The 16289-nt window shown below is 47.0% G+C and overlaps 1 long non-coding RNA gene across 1 annotated transcript in view; it reads right to left on the bottom strand.

The window, feature by feature from the left end:
- Positions 1-210: 210 nt before the first annotated feature.
- Positions 211-16289, bottom strand: part of LOC129405538 (uncharacterized) — a 79173-nt gene continuing 63094 nt past the window's right edge. Inside the window, exons 31-44 of the long non-coding RNA XR_008630632.1 lie at positions 13116-13245; positions 12710-12753; positions 11352-11500; positions 10952-10986; positions 9751-9875; positions 9342-9383; positions 8924-9126; positions 7923-8052; positions 7505-7547; positions 6428-6557; positions 6028-6071; positions 3706-3833; positions 3289-3331; positions 211-341 (exon numbers count right to left, since the gene is read on the bottom strand). This is a non-coding gene — a long non-coding RNA (uncharacterized LOC129405538). The remainder of the gene's footprint in view (positions 342-3288; positions 3332-3705; positions 3834-6027; positions 6072-6427; positions 6558-7504; positions 7548-7922; positions 8053-8923; positions 9127-9341; positions 9384-9750; positions 9876-10951; positions 10987-11351; positions 11501-12709; positions 12754-13115; positions 13246-16289) is intronic.

The raw sequence follows: 16289 nt of genomic DNA, 5'->3' as shown, positions 1-16289 counted from the left end.
GATCAATCTACCCACATTCTGTGTAAACAAGACAGATGCACCCATTGTGGTTTTTGTTTGCCAATGTCCTTGCCAGATTGGGCCTCAGTGTGACACCCTTGAGCTAACCCTTTATGATCAGCATAGCTCCTTCAGAAGCAATGCCTGGGTTTCTCATCATTGACCCATGCAAGGACAGCTGCATATGAAACACACTGCATGGAAGAGCTTACCAGAGAAGGATGCAGACTGGAGGTTAAGTAGATGGATTGTATTGGAAAGGTGCTGGCTAACATGGCCAGATGCAATGAGTGGAGGATGCACATTTGTTGGGGGGCCGGGGGCCACAGCAGGCAGAGTGCCTAGGCAGAAAAAATGAAAACACATGTCACTAGAAATATTACGTGGCCCTTCCCCATGACCCAACCTTCCTGGAGCACTCCCTCAGCCAGTGGGGAGGCACAAGGAGGGATAACACATGCTTCCACGCAAAGCGGGCATCAGTGCAAGGGAATCCTGCATAATCAAGAGCACAAAATGGCACATCCTCCACCCACCTAGTATAGACATCCCAGGAGGGCACACTGCATGATTACTCTGTCATGGAAGTCATAAACGTAGCATATCTGAAACAGGTTATATCATAATGGACCCAGACAAAAGGAGTGTACTGGCAGAAACAATCACAGATGGTGACCTGAGCTAAGAGAACCATGGGATGAGGCAAGGGAGCTCTCCAACCATATCCTTGTGCAGAACCAGGAGCTCCTACACAAAACATTCATTTTCCAGGCATCTACTTGGGCTTTTACTACACTACTCTATACACATCACTCAGAACAACTGTGATACCAAAACAATTCTGGGGACTGCACGGTAAGACAGGTTCCGTGTGAGTGGAGAGACCCAGAGAGCATCTGGTCAGAATGCAGTGTGGACACAAGCAGCTCAGAGCAGCAAAGGAGTAGCACCAAGGTATGTCATACAGGTTTGTATTAGGAGTCAGAGATCAAAGAATCTCTATGGAAACTGCGGGTGTGCCCAATTCTAACAGGCTTGTGTGGTGATTAGACAAAGCTCAGTGATCTATAATAGGCCCCATGCAACTGCATCATTGAGCAGGTCCTCGGAAACACAGATCTGTCCACTTCTCTCACTCCATGCAGGACAGGATACCCATTGCAAGGAGCCAAATCATTTGAGCACTGTGTTCAACAAAGGACAGATACCATGCGCACACAACAAAACAAGGATATGTGATGGATGGACTGATGAATTCAGGCATGTTGGACAGAGATGCCCAACCTGGGCACGAAGCAAGATCCTCTGGTGTGACCAGAATCATGTACCCAAAGATAATCAAAGCTCATGCCAATGTGGAAGACATTGAAATGGCCTCACATCTTGACTGGCTCCAGGGCCAGTCATCTCTGGGGTCTGTGTCTGGTCCCAGAGGTTCACCTGAGACCATGATCAGGTCAAACCCAGCATAGGTCTTCGCATTGCAAGACACTAAAAGAAACCAAAGTGGTCAGAAGTGGCCGGGCATGGGGGTTTTGCAGTAAGTCCAGGCTCGGTCACAAGGTAGAAACACTGAGCATGTCTGGCAGCAAGAACATGCCTTAAAAGCCTTGCCAAATGGATGGATTGACAGAAGGTGAATCCCCCACATACTGGGTCCAACCAAACACATTCAGTAATTGTGGCATTTGATTCCCATCATCCTCGCTGAATTGGGCATCAATGTGACACCCTTGAGTTAACCTATAAGAACAGCATAGCTCCTTCAGAAGCAATGCATGGTTTCTCATCATTGACCCATGCAAGGTGAACTGCATATGGAACTCACTGTTTGGAAGAGTTTACCGGAGATAGATAAGGCTTGAAGCATACAGATATGGACTGTAGAGAGCCTGTTATGCCAATGCCAGAGGATGCATCTCTTCAGGTGGGGGCGCTTCTGGATGCAACTTTTAGGGTGGTAGAAGGTCTCCACTGGACAGTATGTAGGTAGAGGGTAAGGACAGATGTTCCAAGGAAATAGTGTGTCTCTTCCCCAGGCCTCCACCATTCTTTCTGGCACACTGAGTCAGCCAGCATGAGACTCTATAGAGGGGTCACAATGCCTCCACCCAAAGCAGCAGCTCACTAAAAGGAAAACTGCACCCATTGAAAATACAGCATAGCATGTCATTGGCTTACCCAGTTGGGCACATTATGCTTGGTGACCCTGTCATTGACAGTTATGGACTTAGCAAGCAAGTAGATGACTATTGATATCATCATGTTCACTGAGCAATGGAATCCCCAGTGTCCTGGCAGGAGCAACTTCAGGCTGCAGAGAGAGCCAGAATCAAGCTGTGTTGAGACAGGCAACACAGCTCTCCCTCCATGACCTGGGGAGTAGTCAGGGAACTGAGAATACTCAAATATTCAAAAACTGAGAATACCCAAAATACTTATTTCCAGGAATTATTCAGGCCTTTCCCGCATGCTCTCCACTCATCACTCAGATAAGTACGCAGGGACACTGAGCATCCATCCAGTGTTAACCAGTTCTTTTAATATGTAGGTGATCTTGGTGTCCATTGGAAAATCTGCTTAAGTAGGGGACCACTGTAGACTGATCCAGCCAAAGACTGAATTGACATCATGGACTTCACTAACACCACCAACACTGATACCATAGATAGTATCAGACTCCATAGCAAGGCCAAGTTACATCTGGGGATAACAGAACAGGACATTTGTCCAGAAACCTAGTTATGCAGTGATGACACAACAGCCAAGGTAGCTGTGCATGGGGACCAAGAAGAATCATATGAGCTTGAATTTGGACCATGGTTACACAGCTCTTATGTGGGAAAGAGTGAGATTGCCCAATTCCAACAGTCTCCTTTGGTGACTAAAGAATAAGCAAACTATTCAACATGTCTTGTGATATTCATTTCCTGGAAAGTTTTATGGAAATAAATCTCTGTCCACCTCCCTCACTGCATGTGAGAGATAACACAGGCTGCAGAAAGCTGAATCACCAGAACATTGTTCAACTGCACAATCGTCCCCTGGTCTACCTGACAGGAGTGAGCCCATGCATTGAGACGTAGTACAGGATTGAAGGATCCAGGCCTCCTTAGAGAACCAAATGACACACCACAGAGCAATAGCTTCCTCTGGAACAGAATCATACACCCACATATAATCAAGGCCCTGCAAATGTGGGAGACATGAGCAAACCTCACGTCTTGGCTGTCTCATGGCCAGATATCTCTAGGCTCTATGCAAATTAGGAGGGCACAAGCAACTCACCTGACACCAGGAATGCAGGAACAAAACCAGTGTAGACCTTGAACTGCAAGACACAAAAAATAACCCCAAGTGGTCAGAACACCAAGCATGGGTCTTCTCCTGTAAGGATAGTTTGCTCCAGGGCAGACACCCTGCACATATCTGGCAGAATGGAGGTGCTCTGAAAGGCTTATAGAAGGGTTGAACTGACAGAAGATCAGTTCCCCATATTCTGTTTAAACCAGACACGTGCACCCCAAGAAACAAAGCAAAATGGTGTTGTTTGCCATTGTCCTTTTCAGATTGGGCCTCAGTGTGACACCCTTGAGCTAACCCTTTATGATCAGCATAGCTCCTTCAGAAGCAATGCCTGGGTTTCTCATCATTGACCCATGCAAGGACAGCTGCACATGGAACACACAGCATGAAAGAGCTTACCGGAGAAGGATGCAGCTCTAGAGCCTAAGCAGGTAGAGTGGAGAAGGGCTGGATTTCATGCGAGGGCAGTGGATGACAGGAAGAGGCATCTGTTGGGGTCCCAGGGGGCCACTGCAGGTAGTTAGTGCCTAGGCAGACAGGATGAGGACACTTGTCACTGGAAATATTGTGTGGCCCTTTCTCATGTCCATCACTGTGCCTCCACCTAGAGCACTCCCTCAGCTTGTGGAAAGACACTAAGGAGGATACTATGGGCCTTGACCAAAAACAGGATAAGTGCAAGGGACCTTTACCATTAAGAGCACAACTTGATACATTCTTGTCCTACCATACATGGACAGTACAACTGGGAATGACATGAATGATAGAGACTGCCCCGATTTGCTTACAAAACAGGTTGTTCCAGTGTGATCAGAATCATGCACCCTAAGATAATCAAAGCTCTACCCATGTGGGACACATGGGAATGACCTCATGTCTTGGCTAGCTACAAAGTCAGTCACCTTTGGAGTCTGTACAGGTGAGGAGAGCATAGAAGCAGGAAGTCAAGGTAAAGCCCACATAGACCTTCACACTGCAAGACATAATAAGGAGCCAAAGTGGTCAGAAATGACCACGTATGTGTCTTTCCATAAGACCAAGCTCACTCAAGAGGCAGAAACCCTGAACATGTCTGGCAGCATGGACTTCCCTTGGCTTTTCCAATGGGATGGACTGACAGAAGATCAATTCCAAATGTCAGACAAACACGTTCACTTCTTGTGTTCTTTTAAATTTTGCATCAACCTCATCAATTGGGCCTCAGTGTGGCACCTTAGAATTATCTAATGATTAAATAAAATCAGCATAGCTCCTTTAGAAGTGATGCCTGGGTTTCTCAACATTGACCCAGGCAAGGCCAGCTACATATGGAACTCACTTCATGGAAGAGCTTCCACAGATGGATAAGGCTCACAGTCTCTGGGGGTGGAATGGAGAGAGCCAGAGGATGCATCAGTTGGGGCTGCAGGGGCTGCACTATGGAACAGGATTAGTCAAATAGGGTAAGAACAGATGTCCCAAGGAAAGTGTGATTCCTTTCCCTGTGCTGTGGGCCCCTCTCTCAGCCTGGAGAACTCAGGAAGCCACTGGCAGACACTAAGTAGGAATCACTACACCTCCACCCACAGCGAGGCTCACCATAAGAGAAAATTTTGCACCCATCAGGAGCACCACATGAAGTTCATCAGCTGATCCTGCATAGACATACCAGCTGGGCACATTACGCATGATGGCCTTGCCATGGTAGTTCATGGACTTAGTATTCAACCATGTGACTGGTGATGGAGCCCACCAGAGTCCTGGCATGATGAACTGCTGATTGTGACTAGAGCCAGAGTGAATCTTGGGATGAGGAAAAACATGTCTCCCACCAAGATCTAGGGGGTGACTGAAAGACCCTACATCAAAATACACATTTCTGGGACCTGAGCCAGCCTTTAATGAGAAGTTCTCCACACATCACTCAGATGAGTTCCAGAGGCACTACGCATCATCCAGTATCAATCAGCTAACCTACAACGTGGGTGATTTTGCATTCCATTGACAACTGCCTAATGTAGGGGACCATTGCTGATTGTCCAGCCAGAGAGAAAGTAACCATCATAAATTTGACCAACACCACTAACACTGACATGAAAGACAGTACAGGGGACTCTTTCAAGGTCAAGTTTCACTCTGGAGAGAGAACTAAATGCAGTTGTCCAGAAACCCAGTTGTGCTAAGGAGACACAAACAGCACTAGGGGCTGTCAGTGGAAACGAATGGAATCACACAAGTTTGAATTTGGACCTGAAAGAACTGAATAGAAATAATTCTTTCTAGTTCTATTATGTGGAAAGAACAAGACGTGCCCAAAGCCAATAGCCTTGTTTGGTGGCTAGAAAATAGGCAAAGTACTAAACAGATCCTATAACAATACATCTTCTGTAAAGGTCTATGGGGGTAAAATCTGTCCACTTTCCTCACTGCATGTGAGAGAGAACACTTGCTGTGGGGAGCCGAATCATCTGAACACAGTTCAAGTGCACGGCCAACTCCCTGTATGCAGAGTCAGGAGCGAGACATGCATTGAGACATACAAGACAGGCTTGAAGGATCCAGGCTTCCTTAGAGAACTGACTGACATACCACAAACCAATAGCCTCCTGTGAGACAGAATCATACACCCACAGATGATTGAGACCCTTCAAATGTGGGAGATATAAACTGACCTCATATATTGGCTGTTTCATGGGACAGTGATCTCTGGGGTCTGTACACATGAGAACACAAGCAACTTACCTGAGACCAGCAATGCAGAAACTAAGTAAGAGTAGACCTTCGCACTGCAAGACAAAAAGGAACCCAACTGGTCAGAGAGGACAAGCATGGATTTATCCTGTAAGGACAGTTTGCTCAATGGCAGAACCCCGAGCATATCTGGCAGCATGGAGGAGGTGCGTTGAAAGGCTTGTAGAAGGTTAAGATGACAGAAGATTAATACACCCACATTCTGATTAAACCATACAGATGCACCCACTGTGTAATTGTCATCATCCTTGCTGACTTGGGCCTCAGTGTGACACCCTTGAGCTAACCCTTTATGATCAGCATAGCTCCTTCAGAAGCAATGCCTGGGTTTCTCATCATTGACCCATGCAAGGACAACTGCATATGGAAAACATTGCACAGAAGAGCTTACCAGAAGAAGGATGCTGCCCATAGGCTAAGCAGGTGGATTGAATTGAAGAGGTGCTGGCTAACATGCCTGGCAGCAATGAGAGGAGGATACATTTGTTGGGGTGCCAGGAGGTGAAGCAGGCAGAGAATGCCTAGGCAGAAGGGATGATAACAAATGTCACCAAAATATTGTGTGGTCCTACCTCATATCCCCACCTTCCTGGAAAACCTTCTGCACCATCAAGAGCACATCACAGTGTTCACCCACCCAGTATAAACATCCAAGGGCACACTGCATGAAGACTTTCATGAAAGTCATGGATGTAGCATATCTGAAACAACCACAGATGGTGACCTGAGCTGAGATAACTGAGAGATGAGGCAAGAGAACCCTCCTACCATGTCCTCATGAGGAACCGGGGGCTCCTACACAAAATACTCATTTTCCAGGAGCTGACTCGGGCTTTTCCTGAAGTGTTCTGCACATATCACTCACACCGACTTTGGAATCAAAGCATTTCTGGGAACTGCATGGTAAGGCAGGTTCCAAGTGGGTACATTGACATGGAGAGTAACATGCCAGAACACAAAGTCCTGCAGCATGGAAACAAGCAGCCCAGAGCAGCCAGTGAGTGGACACCACAGAAAGTCACAGGGTTTGTGTTAGAAGTCAGAGATCACAGAATCTCTGTGAAAAGTGTGGTATGTGCCCAAATATAACATGCTTGAGTGGTTACGAGCGCCTAAGCTCAGTGATCAACAGGTCCCCAGGAGACACAGCTCTGTCCACCTCCCTCAATCCATGCAGGAAAACCACCCACTGCCAGGGAACTGAATCATCTGATCACTGTGTTTGACACAGGGCAGTATCTATGATTAAACTACAAAACAAGTAGGTGTGATTGGCTTGATGAATGCAGGCACTTTGGACAGGGAGGCCCCAACTTGTCTGCAAAACAAGATCATCAATTATGACCAGAACCACGTGGTCAAAGATAATCAAGCCTCTGCAATGTGGGAGACATTGGGACAGCCTCACATCTTGATTGGCTCCAGGGCCAGTCTTCTCTGGGGTCTGTGCATGATCCCCAACACTCACCTGAGACCACTGACTCAGGAAAAACCCAGCATAGACCTTCACACTGCAAGAAATACAAGGAGGAATCCAAGTGGTCAGAAGTGGCCAAGCACATCAGTTCTGAAATAATCCTAGGCTCGTACACAAGGCAGAAAGGCAGAAATCCTGAGCATGTCCTGCAGCAAGGACATGTCTTGAAGCCTTGCCATAAGGATGGATTGACAGAAGATCAATCCTCCATATGCTGGGTCCAACCAGACATGTTCACCCATTGTGGCTGTTTTTTTACTATATCCTTGCTGACTTGGGCCTCAGTGTGACACCCTTGAGCTAACCCTTTATGATCAGCATAGCTCCTTCAGAAGCAATGCCTGGGTTTCTCATCATTGACCCATGCAAGGACAGCTGCATATGGAACACACTGCACAGAAGAGCTTACCGGAAGAAGGATGCTGCCCATAGGCTAAGCAGGTGGATTGAATTGATGAGGTGCTGGCTAACATGCCTGGCAGCAATGAGAGGAGGATACATTTGTTGGGGTGCCAGGAGGTGAAGCAGGCAGAGAATTCCTAGGCAGAAGGGATGATAACAAATGTCACCAAAATATTGTGTGGTCCTACCTCATATCCCCACCTTCCTGGAGAACTCCCTCAGTCAGTGGGGAGACACGAGAAGGGATAACACGTGCCTCCACCCAAAGCGGGCATCAGAGCAAGGGAACCTTCCACACCATCAAGAGCACAACAGCACATCCTCAAACCACCCAGTATAGATATGCCGAATAGGGTCATAGAAGTCATGCATGTAGCATATCTGAAATAGGTGATATCACCCCGGAACCAGGCAAAAGGAGCCCACCAGTGTCCTGGCAGAAAAAAACAACAGATGGTTACCTGAGTTGAGAGGACTGAGGGATGAGGCAAGAGAATCTCCAACCATGTCCTCATGAGGAACCAGGGGCTCCTACACAAAATACTCATTTTCCAGGAACTGATTCAGGCTCTTCCTGAACTGTTCTGGACACATCTCTTAGACAAATTCTGATATCAAAGCAATTCCAGGAACTACATGATAAGGCATGTTCCAAGTGGGTACACTGACCTGGAGAGCAACTTGCCAGAACACAAAGTCCCACAGTGAGGAAACAAACAGCCAAGAACAGCAAATGAGTGGGCACTAAAGATTGTCATATGGGCTTGTATTAGGAGTCAGAAATCACAAAATCTCAGGGCTGGAATGATAGTACAGCGGGTAGAGCCTTTGCCTTGCAAGCAGCCAACTTGGGTTTGATAACTGGAATCCCATATGGTTCTCCAAGCACTGCCAGGAATAATTCCTGAGTTCAGAGCCAGGAGTAACCCATGAACATCGCCGGGTGTGACCCAAAAAGAAAAAGAAAAAGAAAAAAATCAGAATCTCTGTGGAAAGTGTGGTATTTACCTACATCTAATATTCTTGAGTGTTGATGAGAGTCTAAGCTCATTGATCAACAGGTCTCATACAACTTCATCATTAACAGGTCCTTGCTTCCAAGAAGACACAGTTCTGTCCACCTCTCTCTCTCCATGCAGGACAACCACCCACTGAAGGGAGCCAAATCATCTGAACATTGTGTTCGACACAGGGCAGTCTTCATGCCCATTCTGCAAAATAAGTAGGTGTTAATTGCTGGAAGTATGCACGTGCTTTGGACAGGGAGGCCCCACCATGTGTGAAAACCAAGACCATCAATTGTGAGAAGAAACACGTGGCCAAAGATAATCAAGCCTCTGCAATATGCGAGACACTGGGACAGCCTCATATCTTGACTGGCTCCAGAACCAGTCTTCTCTGGGGTCTGTGCATGACTGACACTCACCTGAGACCATTGAATCAGGGCAAACCAGCATAGGCCTTTACACTGCAAAAAAAGCACAAAAATGAATCCAAGCGGTCAGAGTGGCCAAACACAGTCTGCAATAATCCTGGGCTCATTCATGAGGCAGAAACTTGAGCATATCTGGCAACAAGGATGTGCCTTGAAGCCTGGACAAAAGGATGAATTGAGAGAAGATCAATCTCTCTCATGTTGGATCCAGCCAGACATGGTCATCATTGTGGCTTGTTTTTCTTAAGCCATCATCCTCACTGATTTGGGCCTCAGTGTGACACCCTTGAGCTAACCCTTTATGATCAGCATAGCTCCTTCAGAAGCAATGCCTGGGTTTCTCATCATTGACCCATGCAAGGACAGCTGCATATGGAACACACTGCATGGAAGAGCTTACCAGAGAAGGATGCAGCCCAGAGCCTAAACATATGGACTGGATTAAAGAGGGGCTGGCTAACATGCCCGGCAGCAAGAGAGGAGGATGCTTTTGCTGGGGTACCAGGGGCTGCAGCAGCAGAGTGCCTAGTCAGAAAGGATGAGATCACGTGTCATCAGATATACTGCATGGCATTTCCCCATACCCCCACCTTCCTGGAGCACTCCCTCAGTCAGTGGAGGGACAAGAGGAAGGATAACACGTGCCTCAGCACAAAGTGGGCATCGGTGGAAAAGGACCTTCTGCATCACCAAGAGCACATCAGTGTTCACCCACCCAGTATAAACATCCAAGGGCACACTGCATGAAGACTTTCATGAAAGTCATGGATGTAGCATATCTGAAACAGATGATATCACTCTGGACCTGGCAAAAAGTAGCCCACCAGTGTCCGGGCAGAAACAACCACAGATGGTGACTGAGCTGAGATAACTGAGAGATGAGGCAAGAGAGCCCTCCTACCATGTCCTCATGAGGAACCAGGGGCTCCTACTCAAAATACTCATTTTCCAGGAGCTGACTCGGGCTTTTCCTGAAGTGTTCTGCACATATCACTCACACCGACTTTGACATCAACGCAGTTCTGGGGACAGCATGGTAAAGCAGGTTCCAAGTGGGTACATTGACATGGAGAGTAACATGCCAGAACACAAAGTCCTGCAGCACGGAAACAAGAAGCCCATAGCAGCCAGAGAGTGGGCACCACAGATTGTCATAAGGGTTTCTGTTAGAAGTCAGAGATCACAGAATCTCTGTGGAAGTGTGGTATGTGCCCAAATATAACATGCTTTAGGGGTCACGAGCGCCTAAGCTCAGTGATCAACAGGTCCCCAGGGGACACAGCTCTGTCCACCTCCCTCAATCCATGCAGGAAAACCACCCACTGCCAGGGAACTGAATCATCTGATCACTGTGTTTGACACAGGGCAGTATCTATGATTAAACTACAAAACAAGTAGGTGTGATTGGCTTGATGAATGCAGGCACTTTGGACAGGGTGGCCCCATCATGTCTGCAAAACAAGATCATCAACTGTGACCAGAATCACGTGGTCAAAGATAATCAAGCCTCTGCAGTGTGGGAGACATTGGGACAGCCTCACATCTTGATTGGCTCCAGGGCCAGTCTTCTCTGGGGTCTGTGCATGATTCGCAATACTCACCTGAGACCAGTGACTCAGGAAAAACCCAGCATAGACTGCAAGAAATACAAAGAGGAATCCAAGTGGTCAGAAGTGGCCAAGCACATCAGTTCTGAAATAATCCTGGTCTCGTACACGAGGCAGAAATCCTGAGCATGTCTGGCAGTAAGGACCTGCCTTGAAGCCTTGCCAAAAGGATAGACTGACAGATGGTCAATCCCGCATATGCTGGGTCCAACCAGACATGTTCACCCATGTGGCCTTTTTTTTACTATATCCTTGCTGACTTGGGCCTCAGTGTGACACCCTTGAGCTAACCCTTTATGATCAGCATAGCTCCTTCAGAAGCAATGCCTGGGTTTCTCATCATTGACCCATGCAAGGACAGCTACATATGAACACACTGCACAGAATAGCTTACCATTGATGAATAGATCCAAAGCATAAATTGGTGGACTGGAGATAGCCATATTTACAACATCAGAGGATGCATCTGATTGGTTGGGGGGCAGGTGGGGCCACTGGATGTATCTGTTAAGGTTATAGAAGACTGCTCCACGTGGATATTGCCTAGACAGAAAAGGAAAGGACAGATGTCTAAAGGAAATAGTGTTTCTCTTCCCATGGCCTCCACCTACTTTCTGGCATCTTGAATCAGCCAGTGTGAGGCACTACAGAAAGATCACAAATGCCTCCACCCAAAGTAGTGACTTACTACAAGGAAAACTTATACACCCATGAGACCGCCACATGGCATGTGATTGGCTCTCTAGTTGGCATATCATGCATGATGACCCCACCCTCGACAATCTTGGACTAGGTAGCAAGTACATGACTAGTGATATCACAAACTGCATATAGCCCAGAGTCAGCTTGTCAAGAGGCAATACAGTCACCCTCTATGACCTGGGGAGTGGTCAGGGAATTGAGAAGCAAAAAACTCATTTGCACAAATCAGTCATGTCTTTCCTCCATGCTATCCACACTTCATTCAGATAAGTCATCATGTGCACTGAGCATCATCAGATGCTAACCAGTTCTCTTAACATGTGGGTGATTTTGGTATCCAGTGGACAACTTGCTTAAGTAGGGGGCCACTGTAGACTGATCCATCCAGAGACTGAGCTGAAATCAGAAATTACCAACAACACCAACACTGATATCATAGATAGTGTTAGGGACTCCATGGCAAGGCCATGTTAATTTTGGGGTGAACAGAACAACATTTGTACAGAAACCCAGTTATGCTCAGGTGACACAACAGCCAGAGTAGCTTAGAATGGGAACCAAGAAGAATCATATGGGCTTGAATTTGGGCCAAGGTTACAAGTTCTTCCATGGAGAGAGTGAGATGTGCCCAAATGAAATAGTCTTATTTGTGACTAGAGAATAAGAAAACTTTTTAATGTGTCTGAGACATTTATTTTTTGGAAATTTCTATGGAAGTAAATTTGTCCACCTCCCTTACTGCATGTGAGAGAGAACACAGCTGCAGGAAGCGGATCCATCTGAACTGTTCAACTGTTCAACTGCAGGCCATCTCCTTGCCTCCGGAAACATGCATTGCCACATATAGTACAGGCTTGAAGCATCCAGGTTTCCTTAGAGAACCAACTGACACACACAAAGCATCAGTCTTTCATGGGACAGAATCATGCACTCAAAGATAACCAAGGTTTCTAAAATGTGGAAGACATGAACTAATGACACATCTTTGGCTGTCTCATGGGCCAGTCATTTCTGGGATCTATGTACATGAGGAGAGCCACAGTGACTCACCTAAGTTCAGGAATTCAGGAACAAAGCAAGTGTAGACCTTTGCACTGCAAGACACAAAAAAGGAACCCAAGTGGTCAGAGAGGCCAAGCCTGGGTCTTCTCCTGTAAGGACAGTTTGCTCAGTGGTAGAACCCTGAGCATATCTGGCAGCATGGAGGTGCTTTGAAAGGTTTTTAGAAGGGTAAAGCTGACAAAAGACCAATATACCCACATTCTGATTAAATCAGACAGATGCACCCATTGTGTTATTAATTGTCATCATCCTTGCCAGATTGGGCCTCAGTGTGACACCCTTGAGCTAACCCTTTATGATCAGCATAGCTCCTTCAGAAGCAATGCCTGGGTTTTTCATCATTGACCCATGCAAGGACAGCTGCATATGGAACACACTGCACGGAAGAGCTTACCAGAAGAAAGATGCTGCCCATAGGCTAAACAGGTGGATTGAATTGAAGAGGTGCTTGCTAACATGCCTGGCAGCAATGAGAGGAGGATGCATTTGTTGGGGTTCCAGGGGCCACAGCAGGTAGAGTGTGCCTAGTTAGAAAGGATAAGAACACACGTCACCAGAAATACTGTGTGGCCCTTCCCCACGGCCCCACCTTCCTGGCGCGCTCCCTCAATCAGTGGGAGGCATGAGGAGGGATAATATGTGCCTCCACCCAAAGCGGGCATCAGTGCAAGGGAAACTTGCGCACCATCAGGAGCACAACAGCACATCCTCAACCCACTCAGTATAGACACCCTAGCAGAGCACACTGCATGCTGACTGCCATGGAAGTCACTGATGTAGCATATCTGAAACAGTGATGTCACCCCTGAACTAGGCAAAAGGAGCCCACCAACTGTCCTGGCAGAAACAACCACAAATGGTGACCTGAGCTGAAAGGACCGAGAGATGAGGAAAGGGAACTCTTCAACCATATCCTCATGTGGAACCAGGAACTCCTACACAAAACACTCATTTCAAGGAAATGACTTGGGATTTTTCTGCACTGTTCTACACACATAACTCAGACCAACTGTGACATCAGAAACAGTTCTTGGGACTCCATGGTAGAGCAGGTTCCACATAGATGTAGAGACCTGCAGAGCAAATGAGTAGGCACAAAGGAGAGTCATATGGGTTTTATTAGGAGCAAGAAATCATAGAATCTCCATTGACAGTGTGGGATGTGCCCATAATAACAAATTCCATGTGGGGACTAGAGACTAAGAGAGATCAATAGGGCCCCTTCAACTCGTCATTGATCAGGTCCTTAGGAGACACAGCTCTGCCCACCTCCCTCACTCTATGCAGGACAGACCACCCCCTGCAGAGTGCTGAATCATCTGAGCATTGTGTTATAAACAGGCCAATCTCTATGCCCACACAGCCAAAGAAGTTATGGGCTTGATGGGTGCATGCATTTGGACAGGGATGGCCCACCTTGCCAACAAAGCAAGACCATCGAATATGGCCAGAATCACATGGCCAAAGATAATCAAGCCTCTGCCAATGTGGGCAACAGGGGACGGCCTCTGGGATCTGTGCCTATGAGGAGAGCCTGGCAACTCACCTGAGATCAGGAACTCAGAGTAAACCCTGCATAGACTTCGCACACAAAAAGGAATCCAAGTGGTCAGAAGTGGCTAAGAATGGGAGTTCAATAAGACCAGACTTTCTTTTTATTTTTTTTTGCTTTTTGGGTCACACCTGGCGATGCACAGGGGTTACTCCTGGCTTTGCACTCAGGAATTACCCCTGGCCGTGCTCAGGGGACCATATGGGATGCTGGCATTTGAACCCGGGTCGGCCGCGTGCAAGGCAAACGCCCTACCCGCTGTGCTATCTCTTCAGCCCCAAGACCAGACTTTCTAATGAGGCAGATACCCAGAGCATGTCTGGCAACAAAAACATGCTTTGATAGCCTTGCCAAAAGGACGGACTTGCAGACTATTAATTCCCCATGTTCTGAGTCCAACCAGAGACATATGGCATTTTTTCCCCTATTGTCCTTGCCTAATTAGTCTCAGTGTGAAAACCTTCAATTAACCCATAAGATCAGTATAGTTTCTTCAGAAGCGATGCCTGGGTTTCTCATCACTGACCCATGCAAGTGAGCTGCATATGGAACTCACTACTCGGAAGAGTTTACCATAGATGGATAAGGCCCAAAGCATATGGGATGGACTGGAGAGAGCCTATTATGCCAATGCCAGAGGACACATCTATTCAGGTGTAGTGGGCTGTTGGATGCATCTGTTAGGGTGGTGGTGGGTGCTCCATTGGACAGTGCCTAGGCAGAAGGATAAGGACAAATGTCCCAAGGAAATAGTGTGACTCTTCCCCATGGCCTCCAACCTTTTTTTCTGGCACACTGAGTGAGCCAGTATGAAAAACTACAGAGGGATCACAATGCCTCCAAACAAAGCAGCAGCTCAGTAGAAGGAAACATCCTGCACCCATTAAGAGCACCACATGGTATGTCTTTGGCTTATCCAGTTGAGCACATCATAGATGATGACTCTGCCATGAGCAGTCATGAACCTAGCAAGCACAAGCGAGCAGGTGACTACTGATATCACCACGGGCCCTGACCAATGGAGCCTCTAGGCTGCAGAGAGAACCAGAGTCAACCTTGAAACAGACAACACAACTCTCGAGTGGTCAGAGAACTGAGGAGCAAAATATTCATTTCTAGGAATCAGCCAGGCCTTTCTTGCAGGCTCTTCACACATGGCTCAGACAAGTTCCCAGGGGCACTGAGCATCATCCAATGTTAATCAGTTCTCTTAATATGTGGGCGATTTTGGTGTCCATTGGATAACCTGCTTAAGTAGGGTGACCACTGTAGACTGATCAGCTAGAGATTGAGCTGACATCACAGAGTTCACCAACAACACCAACACTGATATCATATACAGTATCAGGAACTCCATGATAAGACCATGTTAAATTTGGGGAGAACAGAACAGAACATCTGTCCAGAAACCCAGTTATGCAATGGTTATGTTCTTAACACAACAGCCAGAGTTGCTGTGAGTGGAGATTAAGAAGAAAGATATGGGCTTGATTTGGGCCAAGGTTACACAGCTCTTATGTAGGAAAGAGTGATATGTGCCCAAATCCTCTATTGACTAGAGAAATAGTAAGATCCACATAAGGACCTAGGAACTGCATCCCTCACGAGGCCCTCAGAAACCATATCTCTCTCCAACTCCCTCACTCTGTGCTCTAGGAAGCTGAATCACCTTAACAAGGTTCATCTGCACAGTTTTCTCCTGCCTGGAGGGACAGGAGTGAGTCTATGCACTGAGACATCCAGTACAGGATTAAGCAATCCAGGCCTCCTTAGAGAATGTACTGAGATACCACAAACAGCTTCTGTGGAAAAGAATTATGCACTCAAAGGTAACTGAGGCTCCTAATATGTGGGAGACATGAGCTGACCTCATGTCTTTGGCTGTCCCAGATATCCTGGGGTCTACGCTTGTGAGGAGAGCCCCAGGAACTCACCAAAGACCAGGAACACAGGAACAAAGGAAGAGAAGATCTTTATACTGTAAGACAGAAAAAGGAACCTAAGTGGTCAGATGTT

Source organism: Sorex araneus, chromosome 6 (genome assembly GCF_027595985.1).
Source record: "Sorex araneus isolate mSorAra2 chromosome 6, mSorAra2.pri, whole genome shotgun sequence".
NCBI classification, from domain to species: Eukaryota; Metazoa; Chordata; class Mammalia; order Eulipotyphla; family Soricidae; genus Sorex; species Sorex araneus.
This window is presented reverse-complemented; position numbering and strand designations above follow the sequence as displayed.